This window comes from Misgurnus anguillicaudatus, chromosome 24 (assembly GCF_027580225.2).
Source record: "Misgurnus anguillicaudatus chromosome 24, ASM2758022v2, whole genome shotgun sequence".
In the NCBI taxonomy this organism is placed as follows: domain Eukaryota; kingdom Metazoa; phylum Chordata; class Actinopteri; order Cypriniformes; family Cobitidae; genus Misgurnus; species Misgurnus anguillicaudatus.
Genome location: NC_073360.2, coordinates 30,770,523 through 30,780,170, shown reverse-complemented (window position 1 = coordinate 30,780,170; position 9,648 = coordinate 30,770,523). Strand labels below are relative to the sequence as shown.

Sequence of the window (9,648 nt, the reverse complement as noted above, 5' to 3'; positions counted from 1 at the left end):
TTGTCAAAGAGAAAAGAGATGACCTGTACCAGCTGTTTGGTCCAGGACTGGCGTCATTGACAGAGCAAAACTTTGACTCTCACCGCCGTGTTGACCTAATCCCTGAGCGAGCTCTCCCAGATGGGCCGACAGATTTAGATCAGCCATCCTGACCAGGTTTGAAAGTAGTCTTATCAGTGAAGAGCCACAAAAATAATAATCGCAGTTTTAGTTGGAAATTGCAGGCTGAAATGATTTCTGAGATCTTCCGTCTATGATGAACCAGGTGAATTATGGGAAGTTGGTCCTTTTAAGATGAGTAAAATTAAATGAATGTCGTCCTTTATTATTTTCTGTTTCTTTAAGTGTACTCTCGTTGTCAGCTAATCCTTAATTTATCTCAACAAATTAATTTAGCTTGTATTAAATCTCTTGAACACAGCCTAGCTCTGATTTAATTTATTAACATTTAAATATTTAATATTTGTTTTGGCTTGCTTTTTGTGTTTATAGTGCTTGAATGATTACTTGCCTCTGCATTTACCAAATGTTTTACACAGAATTTAATTCATTTTTGTTCATTTGCTCTCAAATGTACAGTATATGCTGTCATTTGTTTTCCGTTTAGATGGCCTTCAAGCTTTAAAAATGACAAAAACACTATAAAAGCCCCAGAAACAAACAAATGACAAAATGTAAGCAGTTTGCCAAATATTTTCACTGCTGCAATAACTCTTGCATCAAATATTTTGCAGGTTAGACTTAAATGACATTGTGTCATTGATTTACATGCCGTTTTACAGAACATCAGTGTCAAACACGGCCATATCTGACACACACACACACACACACACACACACACACACACACACACACACACACACACACACAACACACACACACACACACACACACACACACACACACACAAGTTTTGACTTGTGATAAGTTGACTTACAGTAGTTGAACTAAGTTAAAGTAACATAAAAATGTATTATGATGATTATTATTATTATTATATATTACAAATATATAATAATAATAATTATTATTATTATTATTATTATTATTATAACAGACAGTCTTTTACCAAGTTGATTAAAAACCGCAAAAAATATTAGTTCTGTTTCCACTACTGCAAGTAGTGTTATTGCAAAATATTTCAATGAGCGGCCATAACACCTGTTCGTTCAAAAGCCGATCCTGTTGAGAGTGACTTGCGTCAGGCTTTTGGTTTCACAGCAGGGTATTTGCTGTAGTAATTGAGAATGCTGGAGGGCACAGCAGTAGCATCCACATCTGGGAATTCCCAACCTGCCTCATGGCTTCTTAATTACCTAACCAAACATGGACAAAAAGCGGTATAGATAAACCTTAAAAGAAATTTGCGGTTAATATACTTTCTAATTATTGTGTTTGTCCTGAGGAACACGGCTAAATATTGTTATTATATTTTATAGATGACTCTTCAAGTTGTTTGCTGTATTTTTGGTTTGGTTTCTTATGCATGAAGTGAAAACATTATTATGTTTCCTTAAACTAGAACCGAACCATGGCATGGCACGACAGCTTGAGGCAAGCTAAATTAAAAGAGGTGCAGCCTGAAGTCATTATGTTTTTTCACGCCACTGACCAATCGGCTGTAAGGTCAGTGATACTGTTATTTCCAAGAGAAACACAGTTGGATAACAATGTATGTGGAATAATCATCACACATAACTGAGGCATTACCCTTAGATCCTAATATGTTGCATTAGGTGCAGATATGTATACATTTTGAGGTATGTCATTGTAGGCCTTTTAGAAGGCCCTGGTGACGCCAACTGCTGAAGGCGCCTGCACTGCTCGTTCTGAAGGCCCTGGCAGATTTAATTAAAGATAAGGTGTAAATCTGACAAATAAACAGAGGTAAGTTGTTCTTTATTAATAACATGTTTTCAAAATACCCCTAACTATCCCATGCAGTACATACCCAAAAGCAAAATGTGCAGATGTCTTAAAAAGTGTTGTGTTTTCCTTGTGTTTTCTAATGCTCAAAGGTGTTTCTAAGCAGCCACTGAGTCTGTTGTAACCTCTGGGTTTTAGGGCTTTTGCCCCTGGCTCTCTGATTGAGGAATAAGCACAGCAGTGACATTGTTTCCCATGTACGGTCATTGCAAACATAGTGGGGCCATGGCAAGCTGACACTCATAGGAATGGGGCTTGACTTGCTGCTTGTTTTGTGCCACGGTGTTTCACTGTTCACGCCCGCTGAAAAATAAATACTCTGGGCTCGGGGGCTATAAATAATGGATGACTTGTCCACTGTCACTTTTAATCTTGCGTCTAACCATGGCCTGGCCATTATTAGGGTCTCTCTCTACATCTCTCGGTTCCATTCTTTTAACCGCTGTTCTGCTCAGCTTAACCGTAAGACTCTCCAGGATTGCCACAGGAATCAATGACTTTCATTGCAAAATAAAAGATTTTCTTGGATATTAGTTCTTGCTCCCTAACTCTACAGACCGTGGCACACAGCCAAAACATCAAATCATCCTAAGAAACAAAGATACAGCAGAAAGATGGGGTGGGTGGCCAGACGTGTGGACTAAGGTAAACATTTTCATCTGCCACAATCCCAATCTTGCCTTTGATAGGTGCTGTACGAGTGCTCGAGGGGCCGTGACTCACAGCCCGACCCCATCAAGCTCAACCAGTCGCCTCGCTGCAGCCCCTCCATGTGATGTCCATGGAACCCTGTCATGTTAAACATTGAGCAGGCCTGATGAAAATCTGTCCTGGGGACAAGCAGTGAGAGGATGGAATGAAAGAGAGTGCAAAAGTCCCGCCTGTTCGACAGGCGAAATCATGGATTATTCACATTCGCAGCTGCGATAAGGAGAAAAATTGATGAAGAACAGCTGGTTGGAGCGCAACGTGTTGAGGGCTTGAAGATGCTCCACCTTTGAAACAGCTGCAAAGCTACAAAAGAATCCTGCAGTTTTCTGCACCCTGAAAAACGAAATCGTTAAAAACAAACATCCAACTCTAAACTCTAAAAAAAGGCAAGCTTGTGGTCTCAGTTCCCCTTTCTCTTTTGGTTATAATCCTTTAAATAGTAGATTGTGTTGCTTCGCCGTAGATTGTGAATAGAAATAGGTGAATCATTTGCCGAAAACGAGCAACACAAGTAGAGTTGTAAAAGTAGAGGGTCCACACATACAATAGGCTGCTTTCGAAATCGCATACTGTGACAGTGTACCTACTCATCGACCGTTAAAACAGTAGGCACTATGTCGTACTAGGCACTACATCCGCCTTGTTGATACATCACGTGGCATACGTCATTATAAAAAGAAGTTAGTCTTTAAGTGGAAGGACAATAAACTACCACAAGGGACAGCTGTTTAATATATGTATTTGCATTTGAATAGAGCTGTGGTACCACTTTTGGACATTTTTGAATATAACAATGCCCCTCTGTCTACTTCTTCATTGGATGACTCCTCTCATGGGATAGTAAAGGGTCCATCGTATGAGCACTTTGGGATCTTGCTGGAAGTAGTAGGACATCTGGGTACTTCTCCTGTTTTTGGAATACTATGAATTCGGACATACTACTTACCTCGCCTACTGCTTTTCTCTTACCATATAGTATGGGAGTATGCGGTTTTGGATGCAGCCATAGTCTTCAAGTTTTGGCACAGGTAGCCAACCAACTGTTTTTAGCAGCCTGAGTCATTCTAGATGTGTGAAGGGATTTGGGTTGACATGATGTTGGTTAGATACAGAGAAAAAGAGACACGGTCGAGGCTGGGGTGGGGGGTTACGGGTGAATTGTTTTTATACCGGGGTCTCATGTTGCTGCTGTGAATTTTTCATCAGTCTCCTAAATTAAAAATGTGAGCGGCCATCTCTTATTTGTCAGGCTGGCCCAGCACATAAGGTGGATTTGACAGGGGGTTTACACGAGGCCTTAAGAGCTCCGGAGCCAAAGCCTCACTAAAGAGCACAAAAAGAAAGCTACAGAGCGAAAGTGTGATATTGGATATTTAGGTGCTCAGGGAAGACCGAAGTAGTCTGAGCTTACCAGCAGTCTTGGTAGATGTCATTCACAGTGATCTCAACAGCTTACGTGTACGGTATTTGAAACCCAGTTTAAGTCAGTACATATAGACAACATGTGGGCATTCACAGCTTACCTTTAGAAAAGGCAAATGCTGACAATTTTAACCCATGCACCTTCTTGATACTTGTACTGTATATCTAAAGCTGCAACCTTAATTTTTATTCAATTTTAGTTTTTAGACTTTATTGTCAGGTTTTTGCATGCAATTTTGTTGGTATGGCTTCAGTCTGCTCTCGTTTGGCTTTGTGTCGGCTTGCATTTTCTCTGGAGAAGGCAATGGCCGTCTGTTTCGGGGACTGGAAAACGATACAAACATAAACACTGGCCAAGCAATGGTTCCCCTCGGCAGCGCAGCAAACATACGGCAACAGGTGATGTGCCAGATCTCAGAGTATCGACACTATTTGAAAGCGCACACATGCACAAACATACGATCTCAGTGGATGGCTGCAATTCATCTGCCAAACGTGGGGGCGTTTGGCAACAATACTCTCCTCTGTGAGACAGAGAAAAGAGAGGTAGGTCCAAAGAAGAAAACGAAAGTTTTTGTTTCATCACCTGTTTCAAAAGGTCAAGGGACACTTTTTTTACTGCTAGCAACCGTGTGTTGCTAAATGTACTGGCGTCAGACCTTGCGGTAATGCTGAGGTCCTCTAGCAAACTCTTTTGAAGATGGGTTTGCAATTTAGAAAACACCATATGTTGCATTTTAAGTTGTTTTTCCTTAAGGAAGTTTTTAAGGGGGCAGGAAGTCGCTTGAATCTTTCACAAAGCGGACAGGGGTTAACATGATAATGGCATTACGAAATGGCCTACGTGTATTAACGCACATCTGGAACGAATGGGGGTGAGCTTGAAGTTCATTTAAACTTGGTTTCAAGGCAAAGGAAGACGGCCTGTTGACATTTTTGCCAGAGGAAGCTGAAATTACAAGAAAATTTCAGGATGACACTACGATTGTTTTCTTTTGCTTCAACCAGGAAGACTTCCATCTCTGTTGCTTGACCCCTTGTAGTATGGCAGTTTTAAGGGAGGAAGAACCAGGGCAAGGGTGGAGATGTTGCATTGTTCCTCATCTGGAAGAAAGACACAATTTCTCCCATGTTTAATTTTTGGTTTAAAAGCCTTGAATGTTGACTCTAGATCTTGAGACTTTGCTAATGAAAAGTGGCACATTTTGCAAAAACTTTTGAAAATGTTTCAGGCCCTCAGGAGGGGTGCAGGGAATCACACCGAACTTTCGGCAAACGCCCTCAGATTCTTCTGTGGATGCTATTTCTTGCCTTGTTATCAAGACGCTAATAATAGACAGGCTGTCTGTTTCTTCCCTTGGTGTGTTTCCTTTAAGGATATCCTGATCAGATTCCTTTTTCACCCTCACAGGCGGATCTCATCATTTACACCCCCCCTCTCCTTTCTCCCTACTCTCATCTGTCAGCCTTTTAAATATAAGCCTCTAGGTTCAGCACTATGTTTGTTTGGAGAATCTGATAGGAACAGAACACTCTCTCTTTCTCTCTCTCTCTTTCTCTCTCTCGCCCGCCTTGTAGCCATGAGCCGTCATCACCTCCAGTGGCTGTAGTTGTGGCCTTATTTTCCGCCGGGATGCGCTCCAGTTACGGTGCACTTTTAATTATACTCAACGCCACCGAGGTACGTCACATGCCGTCTGTGAGACAGCCCTCAAAGATGGGGCTCACCCCGATGGTTGCCAGGCTGCTTCATCTCTTCAAACCAGCTCCAAAACATGCCGGAGAAATTCAGCCTGCAGTGTCAATATTGGTACTCTGGTGCGTTTGGCAAAGGCCCTGGCTCGTCTCTTGCGACTCAACAGTCCTGTAGGCTGTGTGCATTGTTGTTCTATTAGCCAAAGCAGCACAGGTAACAGGCGGCTACAAATGTTCTGCATTATGTATGTTGGATAGGAATTGTTTTCCCAAAAAAGAAACTGTTGGCATTTGCTAACCCCCATATAGTTTGGACTTATTTTCTCCTTTGAAATCCAAAAATGAATAGTCTATGGATCTTTTTCTTAAAAATATACTTTACTAAGCGCCATACAAATGCTGGATTATTTTTTAGTAACCCAACGTTGGGTCAATGAGGGATGATTCTAGCATTTTGGGTTATAATTTAACCTTTGCGAGTTTTTTCAACCCAAAATTCTGGGTTGCTTTTAAACCCATTGTTGAGTCAAATATTAACCATTTTTGGTTTAATTTAACCCAACGGGTTGGGTTCATCTCTTTTGACCCAATGTTGGATTGAAAATTATCCAGCATTTTTTAGTGTTGTTCCAAGTTATACAATTGCTTTGTGGAGATAGATTTGCTGATAACCCCCCCCCCCCACACACACACACACACTTTAAATTAATTGGGTCTTGCATTGCATTGCACTTAATTTAATTTAATAGTGATGCCTGACATTATTGTTCCTGTAGCTAAGTTGGAAGAGGTCAGGGGTTCGATTCCCAGTCTACATGCATAGTAATGTATAACTTAAAGTTGCTTTAGATAAAGCATCTGTAAAATGCATACTTGTCCTGATTTAATGGAAGTGCATGTTTTTTTACATCATAAATATTTTAATATTTACATGTCCTAAGCTGGATAATGTAGTGCATGAGTTAGAATTGTTTTACTGCATCATAAGTTGCTTTATTTTTTCGTATTAAACAGATGCTTGGACGTTCTGCCTATCTGGTATCTACATGTTTCATGGAAGAAATATGATCATGCGGTGTTAAAACGACATGGGGGTGAGTAAACGATGACAGAATTTCATTTTTGAATGAACTATTCTTTAGAAAAGCATGTACAAATTAAACAATTTGACAATGGGCTCGCACAGAGAGGTAAGATAGATCGTAAAGGTTGATAAATGCTCCCATGAAAACTTGCTGACGGGAATAACTGAACATTGACCACTTGCATTAGAAATTTGATTTATATCAGCGGCAGCCGTTCTAAGGGAAAAGGCTTCTGGGATATGAAATGTTTCACGAAATGCTTAAAAAAAAGTCTGAAAGACTTTTGCTACGTCTGCCAATATGTGATATGTAACTCCCTTTAAACCAGAAGAGATCCATTTCAGAAAGCGCTCCTTGTCAGAGGAAGCGGGAAAAAAAATAAATTAGCTTTATTGTTTCTTATCATTGCACAAGATTGTGTTTCTACATTTTAAATCACAGCCCTTCATACCCTTTCGTAATGACTTTGAAAAATCAGCCACTTTGTAATGACCTGTGCTTGAAAAACTCTTAACTATTGTTCCAGGCACAGTTGTAACAAATGACCTTTGCTGCAGTAATGAGTGCGTTCACGTGTCATGACTGTGTGTGTCTCCCAAGCGCTCACGTTTCGGGCCCCAAACACACTAATTATTGCATACCAGCAGTTTGGTCCAGAGGTTTTCCTGTGTCGACAGCTCATTTGATTCATTAGTAAGCTCCCTGTACGGTTTCACTAGAGGAACCAGAGGAGGAGAAGGAAAAAGTGGGCGAGTGACCAGAATGGGGGGAGAGAGAAGGGAGAATGTAGACCTTGAATAGAAAAAGATGGAGGAATGACTTTGGTGGTTTTCTCTCATCGCTTCCCCAAAAAAGAATAAAGATGATTGATTGGCTAGGCTGAGAGATGACATGCCTCAGTCACATAGGAAAGCTGTTAACTTGATATGCACAATAAAATTCAATCCTGTTGTGTAGAGAACACCCAGCTTTACTAAGCCGGACGTAATGGCATGCTGATCGGCCGAAAGATACCAGAAAGGACCCTCAGGGCTAAAAGGGGGAAAGGGGGGTGGAGTAACCAGGAAATAGAATGGATATGGTCAGAGTTAATGGCTTCTTGAAGGAATAGTTCACCCAAAAATACAAATTAGCCCTACCCTTAAGCCATTTATGACTTTTTTATTTCAGCCAAACACAGTCTGAGTTATATTAAATAGTATCCTGACTCTTTTAGCTTTATAATAGCATTGGATCATTTTTAAAGCTCCAAAAACGAATCCATATGGTTAATAAATGATCAGTCCACTTTTATAAGAACATTTCCTGATAATTTACTTTCTTTCTTCAGTTGAAAATATTTTTTTGTGTGAAAAACATTCCTGGGTTTCTCCATATAGTGGATTTCAACGGTTTGAAGGTCCAAATTTCAGTTTCAATGCTCTTAAATGATCCCAACCGAGGCATAGGTAAGGGTCTTACACAGCGTTCCAAATTATTATGCACATGCCATTTTTGTGTAAGTTTACGAATGTAATTTTACCCTCAACAGTTATATGACAGTGTGGATGTTATTATTTTTAAATGAATTAAAAATGTCAAAAGATACTTTAATACTTTGAAAAATATACAAAATATGCTGTTCCAAATTATTAAGCAAGTTGTAGTTCTTATGCAAAATGGGTATGAAAAAATTATTTTTAAAGACAGAAAAGTCCCAAAAAAAGCAAATGATTTCCTATAACAATTTATATTTGGTAGACCTAAAAAAAATAATTGAACCATTATAAAATTATTGAGTGATTTACAGTACAGAAAGATTTCACTTTATAAAGGTTTAAATTTTTTTTTGGAAAATATTAGAAAAATGCAGCAATAAAAGCCACAGTTAAGAAGCAAACATGTATTTAAATCTGCTGGTGTCTCTGGAATCCCAAGAACCTCTTTAATATGGGATCCTTCAATGCATAAAGCTGGATTTCTACCTCTCTCCCAAACCAAAACTTGCAAAAATGAAACATTTGCTGTGAGAATACATGAAGACTATTTTCACACTGTTTTATTCATTAACATGCCATAATACACTGAATAATGTAGATGAATGTCATTCTGGATTGTTGGTGAATAGCCACTATATTCAAGCAAGCCTGGCAGAGTAATGATTTGGGCTGGAATATTGGGAAGTAAGATGGTAGGGCCCCTTTAAGCCGAAAGTATACTAGGGACTTCCGCGTATGCACGCCGTCCGCATGACGTCATTTTCGTCATCAGGAGGGTCCGCGTGCACCCCCCTAATTTGAGACCGCGCGGACAGTGCGCGTACAGTCCGCGTACAACAGCGCATGCGCGTGAAAATATTTAGACAGGACACTCCACTATTAACAATTATACAAAGGAAATAGACAGCATTTGCACACACACTATCGTTTTTCTTCTTTAACTTTTACTTCTTCCAAGAACAGAAAGCTCTGGAGCATGTTTGTTACCATAATCTTTGATTCCTGTTCTTTGTTGTTTGCCAAACTGTGTTTGCAATGGTGGATCGGTTACATTTCTTCACCTATCCTAATGTTTTAATGTACTGTAAATGTTACCAAATCAGTGCTGCCCTGACGGCCTGGTCAGGTAATAATTTGAATAAGAAATCATTTTTATTGCGTATGTGTCGAACGCGGCCATCCGCGTGTAGCCGCGGGGAGTATACTCGAAAAGCTGCGCGGACGCGGAAGCGGAAAAAAGGTATACCCCGGCCTTTAGGGTCCCGTCATGGGATAAAAAGGTCATCTAGAAGATATGTAGAGTTCCTAAAAGATGGTTTTTCACAATGAGA

General features: G+C 40.0%; 1 long non-coding RNA gene across 1 annotated transcript in view; it reads left to right on the top strand.

Moving 5' to 3' along the window:
- The first annotated feature begins 1,772 nt into the window (after positions 1–1,772).
- LOC129438369 (uncharacterized) overlaps positions 1,773–9,648 on the top strand; it is a 54,159-nt gene continuing 46,283 nt past the window's right edge. Inside the window, exons 1-2 of the long non-coding RNA XR_012367475.1 lie at positions 1,773–1,887; positions 6,769–6,848. This is a non-coding gene — a long non-coding RNA (uncharacterized lncRNA). The remainder of the gene's footprint in view (positions 1,888–6,768; positions 6,849–9,648) is intronic.